Source organism: Meleagris gallopavo, chromosome 17 (assembly GCF_000146605.3).
Source record: "Meleagris gallopavo isolate NT-WF06-2002-E0010 breed Aviagen turkey brand Nicholas breeding stock chromosome 17, Turkey_5.1, whole genome shotgun sequence".
Classification (NCBI taxonomy): domain Eukaryota; kingdom Metazoa; phylum Chordata; class Aves; order Galliformes; family Phasianidae; genus Meleagris; species Meleagris gallopavo.
Window position 1 is genome coordinate 10,138,313 of NC_015027.2, and position 8,924 is coordinate 10,147,236.

Here is an 8,924-nt window from a genome sequence, read left to right on the forward strand (position 1 = left end):
CTATACGATGAGCAGCTTGACTTGCCTCTCACACCCAGAGAGATATAACTGTAATGTGAATTGTTCACATCTTTTGACTGAGGACAGATGTGATGTACATGGGTCTCATAAGAACACCCATGTGCCCATTAATGGACACTCCAACTTCTATATTGTCTCCATGGCTTTTCTGACGTACCCGGGAATGAAAGTGGGACATGGACCTTCTACTCTGCCACTGCTAGGACTGGGCCTTCAGTTTCTTCAAAGGCAACATACAACACTCCTTGACTTGCTGTGTGACCAGATACACACAGAGGACAACGGCAACCACTTTTCATGGAATCATAGAATCAGTAAAGTTGGAAAAGATTACTAAGATCACCAAGTTGAATTCCAGCCCACCCCCACCATGCCCGCTGACCACATCCCCACTGATCTGGAACACCTTCAGGGGTAGTGACTCCACCACTTCCCTGGGCAGCCTCTGTCAATGCCTTTCTTTTCTTACTGAGGAGCTGACCCATTCTTCCCCAAGAAGTGATGCTGCCACGTATTTCTCAAATGGCATTGGTTCCTGATCTTGGAGGTCTCTGGTGCTGCTTGGCTGGTCTTTCCCCAACAGCAGCTCTCCTACTGGAGAAATTCCTCAACAATCCCACTATCAAGCACGCTATAGACTATAGACTGGGTATCATCTCTATTGTGACTATCAGTGGCAGAAAAATACAGACCAGAGCCTTGGAAAATCCAGGCAAAGCTTGGGGAAGAGTCAGATGGGATCTCACCTTGACATACTTCACATCCTAAAGGGACATGGAACCCATCTGAAGTCCCTAAGGAATGCCTCACGGGATCATGCCCAGAAGCCTTTGCCTTCTCCTCTTTGTCTTTAATATCCCCCATAGTGGAGGACTGGTTGGGATTTCACTCAGGCTTTTCAGGCATGAGGATGAGCTGATACATCCCCACCACTTCACAAGGCACATAAAGACAAATCCCAGTTCTGTACTTGCATATGCCAGAGACCTGGGGCAGCCAGGAGTCAAATATCATTAGCATTATTGCACATTAGAGACAGTAATTTTCTAACAGGGAAGGTATTGCCCCCAACATGAAGTAATTTATTTTGGATCTCGTTGTGATGGATAAAGACAAATTAATCACCACGTTGGAAGTTAGTGGTTGCCCAGGGACTCATGATCATGACCTGATTATCTTTAATATAGGAAAAGAGAGAATAGTCCCACGTAATTCCATATATCTATAGACACACACGCGCATACATTTGGTGCTTTAGAAAGACTTATTTCCCAAAGCTGGGGGAAAATTATGAGTAGAATTAATTTGGAGGGAAATTTTAATCAGAAAAATGTGAATGAAGATGGGAAGTTCTTTAATGAGAGCTTATTAGGTCATAATTTCACTTTAAAGAAGGAAGACAATTTTGGCTAGGAGTCCATGCTGATTTAGTGGCAAAATGAAGCTGGCAGTGGCTCCTGCTAGGAATAAAAATGCAACATGGAAAGAATGGAGAAAGGAAAAGAAGCCGTGATTACTGGTTTGAATTGCAGCAGGGAAAAGCAAGAGATTGATAAGGAAAAACTGAAGACAGTAAAAAAACCAAGTCCATGGGTGCAAGTCGGAGAAAAATAAAGAGTTTTAGAAGTAGTTTGAAAACATGATAATACAAGCAAAAGCACAACAATTCAACATATAATAGCTAATGCAGAAAACAGTGCTCAACAAAGAGGCTCCCTGTCCCCAGGAGTCCAACACCAGCTGCCTGGTGAGGTCTTGGCCTGACAGTGGTAGCTCTTCATTGGTCCTAGGTAAAAGAGAGCAGCCTGGGGATGGGGTGAGTGCTTACACTGGACAGCTATGAATCATAGAATCATGAAGGTTGGGAAGACCACTAAGACCAAACTCAACCATCAATCCACTCCCACAGTACGACTAAGCAATATCACTCAATGCAACACGTACCTTTATCCTGAACACCTCCAGGGATGGTGACTCCACCACTCCCTGGGCAGTCTGTGCCAATGCATCACTCAGGATGCACTGTGAGGATCACTCAGGATGTAGCTAAAACAATGTCCCCACCTTGGTGAGGATATAAGCACTTTTCCTAAGTAGGGTTTTGCTTGAACATGGCTTGAACACTGCTAAAAGAGCCAGTCCTGCGCACGTTCCAGCCTTCTGGCTTCCTTTCCCTGTTGACACCGAGATTTAAAAGAAACTGGGCCAGTGAACTGATAGTGAAGTTGACCTGGGAGTTTGTTTTAAGCCCTGTTCAATCCCTCAGCTCACTGAATTGCCTTTTTTTTTTTTCTTTCTTTTTTCTTTTTTTCAACGGGAACTTCACTTAGTGAAGCTTACATGAGCTTAATCTGTTTCTCAATGGAAAGACTTTAATTCTTGGATGTTTGATTTACTGTCACAGAGTATTCTGTTTTAAAAAGTAGCTCCACAGGCAGCAGAAATGCTGAGGCTTAGTTTCCTGTGGCTGCCTCCTGTGTGTTTCCCTGCATGTCTAGCAAGTTGGTTGATCTCAGAAGGAAGCCTTTCTCAGCAGAGCTCTAATTTGGGTCTGCTTCCTGGAGCCTGGCTATATACTTTCATTATATTTGTAAGAACACCATATCTCAGAGAGCTCTGCCTTTTAGCTCAACTTGACTGAGGTGGCAACAGCAGGACTGGCAGGCAGTAATGTCACATAATTCCTTAGCAAACCTGGCTAAAATTAACACCAAAGTACATCAGTCATGCACTTGATAAATTGATTGAGGGTTGAATAGGAAATCTCAGGAAGAGAAGTCCTGGAAAATCAAGCTTTCTGCAGATGAGGATATGGATCAGTGCTTATTCAACATTTTTTCCCTCAATATATGGAGGCAAATAAGCAATACTTCTGGATAAGAGGATGACAAAGTTTGGCTGAGCAATAGGCCATCAAGGATCAGTCTTCTGATCAAGGGGATCCCAGTGTGCTCCACATCCCACTAAGTCCAGCTTGGCCTTAGGGTTGAAGAATGGGCAGATTTAATGGAGCTGCAGCAGACAGCCTCCTCCTCTGCTATCATTCTGGGATCTGGCTGTCCTGAACACCTCGGTGCCATCCCAAGTCAGGATGCGCAGTCCCACTCCCTCAGCATGCATGCTCTGAGTGGGAGAAGTTGTGTGCCTGAATGTGTTGGCCAAAGTGCTGATGGGTGGCAATACCCAGCTCTTGGAAGGACAATTATGAAGATGTGAGCTGAAAGGGAAAGGCATTAACTGGTGGAAGCAGAACAGGAACCAGCAGCTAATACTTACAGCCCAGTTTTGTATTGCACAGGGCTGAATAACAGTCCTGCCAGCCTTGGTGCATCAACCAACAGCTCCAGTGCTGTGCATCCTGCCCCAAAGGAGCAGGCAAGGAGGTGGTGTGGGGCAGTGATCCCCAAGAGGAGATGCTTTTATCCCTCCACTTTTCAGCAGAGCTATGTTTCTTTCTAAAATATTAGTAAGCATTTGCCATAGGAAACTCATGGAACTCATAGCCACAACCAGCTCTGGGTGAGCCCCACTGGCACCACTGTTTCCTTGCTCTATAAGCAGCAACCTCAGGACGTTGCAATGCAAACGGTGCTTCATTCATGACTTTGGTGGCTTGAGCCAACAGCTTCTCCCCTCCACCAGCTGCAGTGTGGGCACTGCTGCCAGCCTTCGGCCCAGCTCATCACTCAGAGCCAAGTTACTGGAGGAATGACAGCAGGAGAAATGACAGAAGGAGACAGGCTGGAGCACGCAGAGCTACAAAATACCTGAGCCAAACTTGATGCCAGCTGTGGGCTGAACAGAGGAGGGGCAAGGACTGTGCCCAGGGAAATTTCCCAAGCACACTGGCAAATTGTTCCAATGAAGCTGTAACCTGAGATATCCAGGGTGAGATGTGGGAGTTCCTGGGAGAGATGGGAGCCCTGGGTGAGACTTTTCTTGGCTGATGCATTCAAGAACACGGCTGGATGCTCAGGGACTGAACACCCAAGGCTCTCTTGTCCAGTCCAGACCAGCTCCATTTCAGATATGGGAGTCTGGAATGACCCAAAGAAGCTGAATCCCAAAACTGGCTGAGACTAATGCTGAAGATCTGCAAGCTGCCAGGTTCATTCAGCAGATGGTGTTCATAGCTGCTGCCTAAGCAGGAGCAGGAGAGCTGGTCAGGTTGGGGTTGTTCCTGGCAGCTCTGTGCTATTATCTTAGTCAATAGCTGACAAGTGCTGGGGGCTATGAATTGCCAATACAACATTAATGAGTATGTAAAAAACAAGAACAACAAAAAACAACAAAAACACAGGGCTGAATTATTTGAAGTGCGTATCTGGAGAGACAACACCAAGGATGTGCAGACACCCACCTGCACCAGCACAGCTCAGGGGACACCCCCAGCCTCCTGCAGGGCTCAGACTGTCTGCCTTCTACAGGTTACTCTTATTGCTAAGGAATAGGGGAAAAGGCACAATACACGTGGAGCCAAGCCTGGCTAAAGTTTTGATGGTCTTGTCGTCCAAATCAAGGAATTCATACTAAAAACAGCTGAGGACAAGGCAAGCCCAGACCAGTCCTGTGATTCCACAGGCAGGTCAATAGGAAGCCTTTGATTTTCTCCTGGAATGTCAAAACTTGCATTTGCTGGGCTAAGCAACCATCGCGATCAGACCATCTTACCTTGGCCCTGACCACTGAATTTAATGTCACAAATAGAGAAATGCCTATGAAATAGATAGACAGGGCTCAGGGTGAGGCTAGTTGCCAGACTGGGACAGGACTGAGCCCATTTCTTTGAGCAACAAGTGGTAGTGGACAGGGGACCTCATTGCACCAGGTGCTGGCAGATAGCTGGGCACGAAGATGCAAGTAATGGGATATGCACCATGAAGCCCAGCACCTTTCTCCACTTCCCCTTCCTTTCAGAAATTCCCTATACATCAGTTTTGGCTGATATCAGCATGACGATCTCTGAGTCATTCAACTGATTGCTGTCACTTGAGGACATTTACGTCACAGAATCATGGAATCATCAAGGTTGGAAAGACCTCCAAGGTCATCAAGTCCAACTGTCAATCCATCACCACCATGTGTCACTTCTACATGTTTCTTGAACACCTCCAGGGATGCTCTGGATGAGGCCTCCTATTTTCAATGACAATGGAAACTATTTACAATTTTGCTTTGTATGGGAAGTGCTGAATCATGGCCTGAACCTCTGATTGACCACCTGAGGCAAGCAATGAGTTAACCCTGGGAGCACAGGTGAAGGCAATTCACCTGTACTACCAAAAGGGGTGGAGCCTGGCTCCATCTCTCCTAGACCCCATTTAAGAGCTGACTGCCACTAGGGGAGGATCTCTTTTTGAGATTGCTGCTCTTGGAGTCTTCTTGGTGTGCCCAGAACAAGGGTAAGCTTTCTACCCATTCTTCTTTAGTGTGATAATCTGTTTAGCCTAACTTCTAACTTTCTTGTATATTTCTTAATTATAACATCTGTATATTCATTGATTATACATGCTTACATAATTTCACAACTGTACTTCTGAATATTGTCAGTTCCACGAGAAATTAACAGGCCTCTGGAAGCTCACTTGAAAGTATTTAGCCCCATGTGAGGTTGGAGTGTTGATGTAAGATAGATCTGAGCCACTTCTTCTGGAGGTAAGGTCAGAACTGGGTGGTAATAGGTGTGTGTTTGCCAATACATGAAGAGCTACAGATATCTTATGATGTGTATCTACAGTGATATATGTTACCTGTAATTCAGGAATAATATTGAGCCATATTATTATATAAGCTGTTGTTTGAGCATATGAGATCTTTCTATTGATCAAGTCAAGAGGAAGACTTGGCTTTTGCTCAAGCATTTAAGCTGGAGAGAAGTCCTGTCGCAACCCTTCTCCCCCATTGATATAGTGACAGAGGGGGCTTTGCACAATGGCTACTGAGTGAGCCAGGCTAGGAGCCAACAAATTTGTTTTCCCCAGACTTTATTTCACTTCTTGGAAGGTGAGCACATGGATGTGCTGCGCTTCTTGATTCAACTCCTTCCACACTATCATTCTGGAGATCAAGCACAGTATCACACCAAAAATTAATATGCACTGGCAACACACCAGAAACGCTGTCAGGGAACAGACACAGTGGATGGTGGCTTTGAGACAAGCTCATCTATAGCTCATTATCTGATTACAATGAATGTGGGCAGCAGAGCACTGAGACACTTCTCATCTCCTTCCTCAGCTCCCAGCATTCAAAACACTTGACTTCGGTCTCAGAAAACATTATGCTGCCCCAAAAATAATGAGATTTTAAAAATTAATAAACCTCAGCTCTATTTATTTGCTTTTTTTTTGGTAGCTGTTAGCTCATGTTTCCAGCTTTTCTCTGCAGTCACAAGTTTGGCTCTGATGTGATTTTTCATTCAAGACCAAGCACCTTGTGTAATCCCCTGACTCTTGCAGCTGGGGCTGTAAGAAAAATAACAGCTCTCTGAGGACTGAATCATCAGAGCTACCAACCCTGGTCAACCTTTTCAGGCTGGTGAAGAAGGGATAAGGATGCACTTAAGAGCATTACTGAATTGGAGTTGGGAACTAGTGAGTTTCTTTACCTGGGAGTGCTTCACCTTGGGGATTCATGACCCTTGCTGTGACACAGGGGTCTTGTTGTGCTCCTCAGCAAAATGTTGCAAATGGAGCAGAACACAGGCACTGTCCTGACTTGCTGAGAAGCATTTGAAGATCTCATAGAGGTGCCAGGAGGACCTGAGCAATCCTCCCTTCCTGCTGGGGCCATAGCTGTCCTTGGGTTCTTTGCCAAGAAATAGGGCTTGGCTTGGGTAGATGCTTGGGCATGAGCAAAACAACCACAGGTACCCAAAGCTTGATGAATTTCATCATGTTCAAAACATTTATCCAGCAAATCATGCCCAATTTGTACTCGTGTTCCCTTTGCACCTTTTCCATTGACAATTTGCTTTCTTATCACACCAGTAATACTGCTGTGAGAGCACTATGTTTCCCAAAGAAGTAGGGCAGGCTCCATAGTTGTCCTGATTCCCTTATGCCACGTGTTTTGTCCAGGTCCTGTGTGCTCCACATCACACCTCAGCCCAAGTGATGTCACTCAGTCACACACTTCTCCATGTAAGAGGGGGCAAATGGCATCAGCAGTTCAGACTGGCTTTGATATTAGAAAGAAAAAAGTACAAAACTGTCAATTTATAAGTGCATATGATATCTCTAGGTGATGAAAAAGAACCATCTGGGATTAGTCAGAAACGAATCATTCCAAATCAAACCAATTTTTTTTGACAATAACTAGCCTAGTGGATAAAGGGAAGAAATAGATGTGAAATGTATTGACTCGAAGGCTCCTAACACAGTGCAACACGATGTTCTCCCAGCAAACCAGGGAAATAAGGCCTATATTTCCTAAGATGACAGGGGTGCCAGTAGGTGAAGGACTATTCTCAGTGAGCTCCTAACAAGCTTAATGTCAAGCCAGGAGGGCTGTTCAGATAGATCTGTTGCAAGACTGACCTCCTTTGGGTTTTAGTTCCTATTTTACAGAATGAAGGGGATGATTCCATGGCCAGTTGGAAAAGAATGAAAACTTGTGTAGCCTTGGTAAAAATGCAGAAGTGGTCTGAAAACAGGAGGGTGAAGTTCACTAAGAAAAAACACAACAATTGCAATGTCCTGGTAAGAGGTACTTGAATCTAGGGGGCAGAATGGGAAGTAGAGACCTCCAGAGGTCCCTGTCTATGAGTCTTTCTAAGTTTTTTTCTATGATTGTGATCTATGTCTATGATCTTATCTGTCTGTGATAATGGCTTAGCTGGTTGCTTGCCAATGTAAGCCATTCTGAGCCAAAATAATGACTTAATTTACAAGAAGCTCATGGAAGAAAGAGAAGGTGGGATATGTAGAAGCCATAGATTCTTCAGAGAAGATAACAGAGGAAACACCAATGAACATGAAAAGGAGCAATTCTTCAGTTCAAGCAGTCTGGCTGCAGGTTTTAATTTCCCTTCCAAAGGTAATGATCCTGATCACTGCTCTCTAACCAACCTCATACAACATGACTAATGGCACCCCTTGCTTGAAAGGCAATGAGTCAATGTAAATGAATTTCTTAATTTAAGAGGAGATATATTTTCTAGGGTACTGTGCTTGGCTTTCACTCTTGTGACTTTTAACCTCTTTTCTCTGTTTACATGATGAATATCACAGAGTTAATTGGAGAGTCCCATCTGTAGCTCTAGATTCCCTTTTCCAGGATGCGCATGGCTGGATAGCAAATATTCTCCCCAGAGTCTTGCTTCTCTCTAGGAAGAAGTAAAGACATTATCAGCAATGGAAGGTATTGTTCAGGAATCCTGTTTCCTTCCTCCCACAATGTCCAGGTTCATCCTCAGGGACTGTGTAAAAGGAGACAGTATTTCTCAATGGTCAGGATCCACAGACTGGAGCCAGGGTAGCAAAAGCCTCTTGCAAGTTCCTGGACACCATGAGGTTACTGCCTCAGCAGGTAGGTTGGAGAAGCACAAGTTCAATCATCTGCACTTTATTGGGGCAGGAGAAAGGTCTTAGAGATGGGTTTAGTGAGTGGCTCAAGGTGGTGGATGAGACTTATGCTCATGCATCAGATGTGGCAGATCTAGATGGGCAGCCAGATCCACCTGTATCCTGTATCTAGATTCTATCTTAGCAGCAGGATTAGACAGAAATGCCTCAATCTATGGGATCTATGATGTCACTGTGCTGATGTCAGAGTGATGTAATTGACCCCCATGTAGAAGGCTGATACAAAGGAGTACTCTTTCTCTCAAGAGGCAAATATCCTTGATCCCTTTGTGAATCCCTTCTTCCTATTGAAGATCTCCTGCCCTATCAATTAAAAAA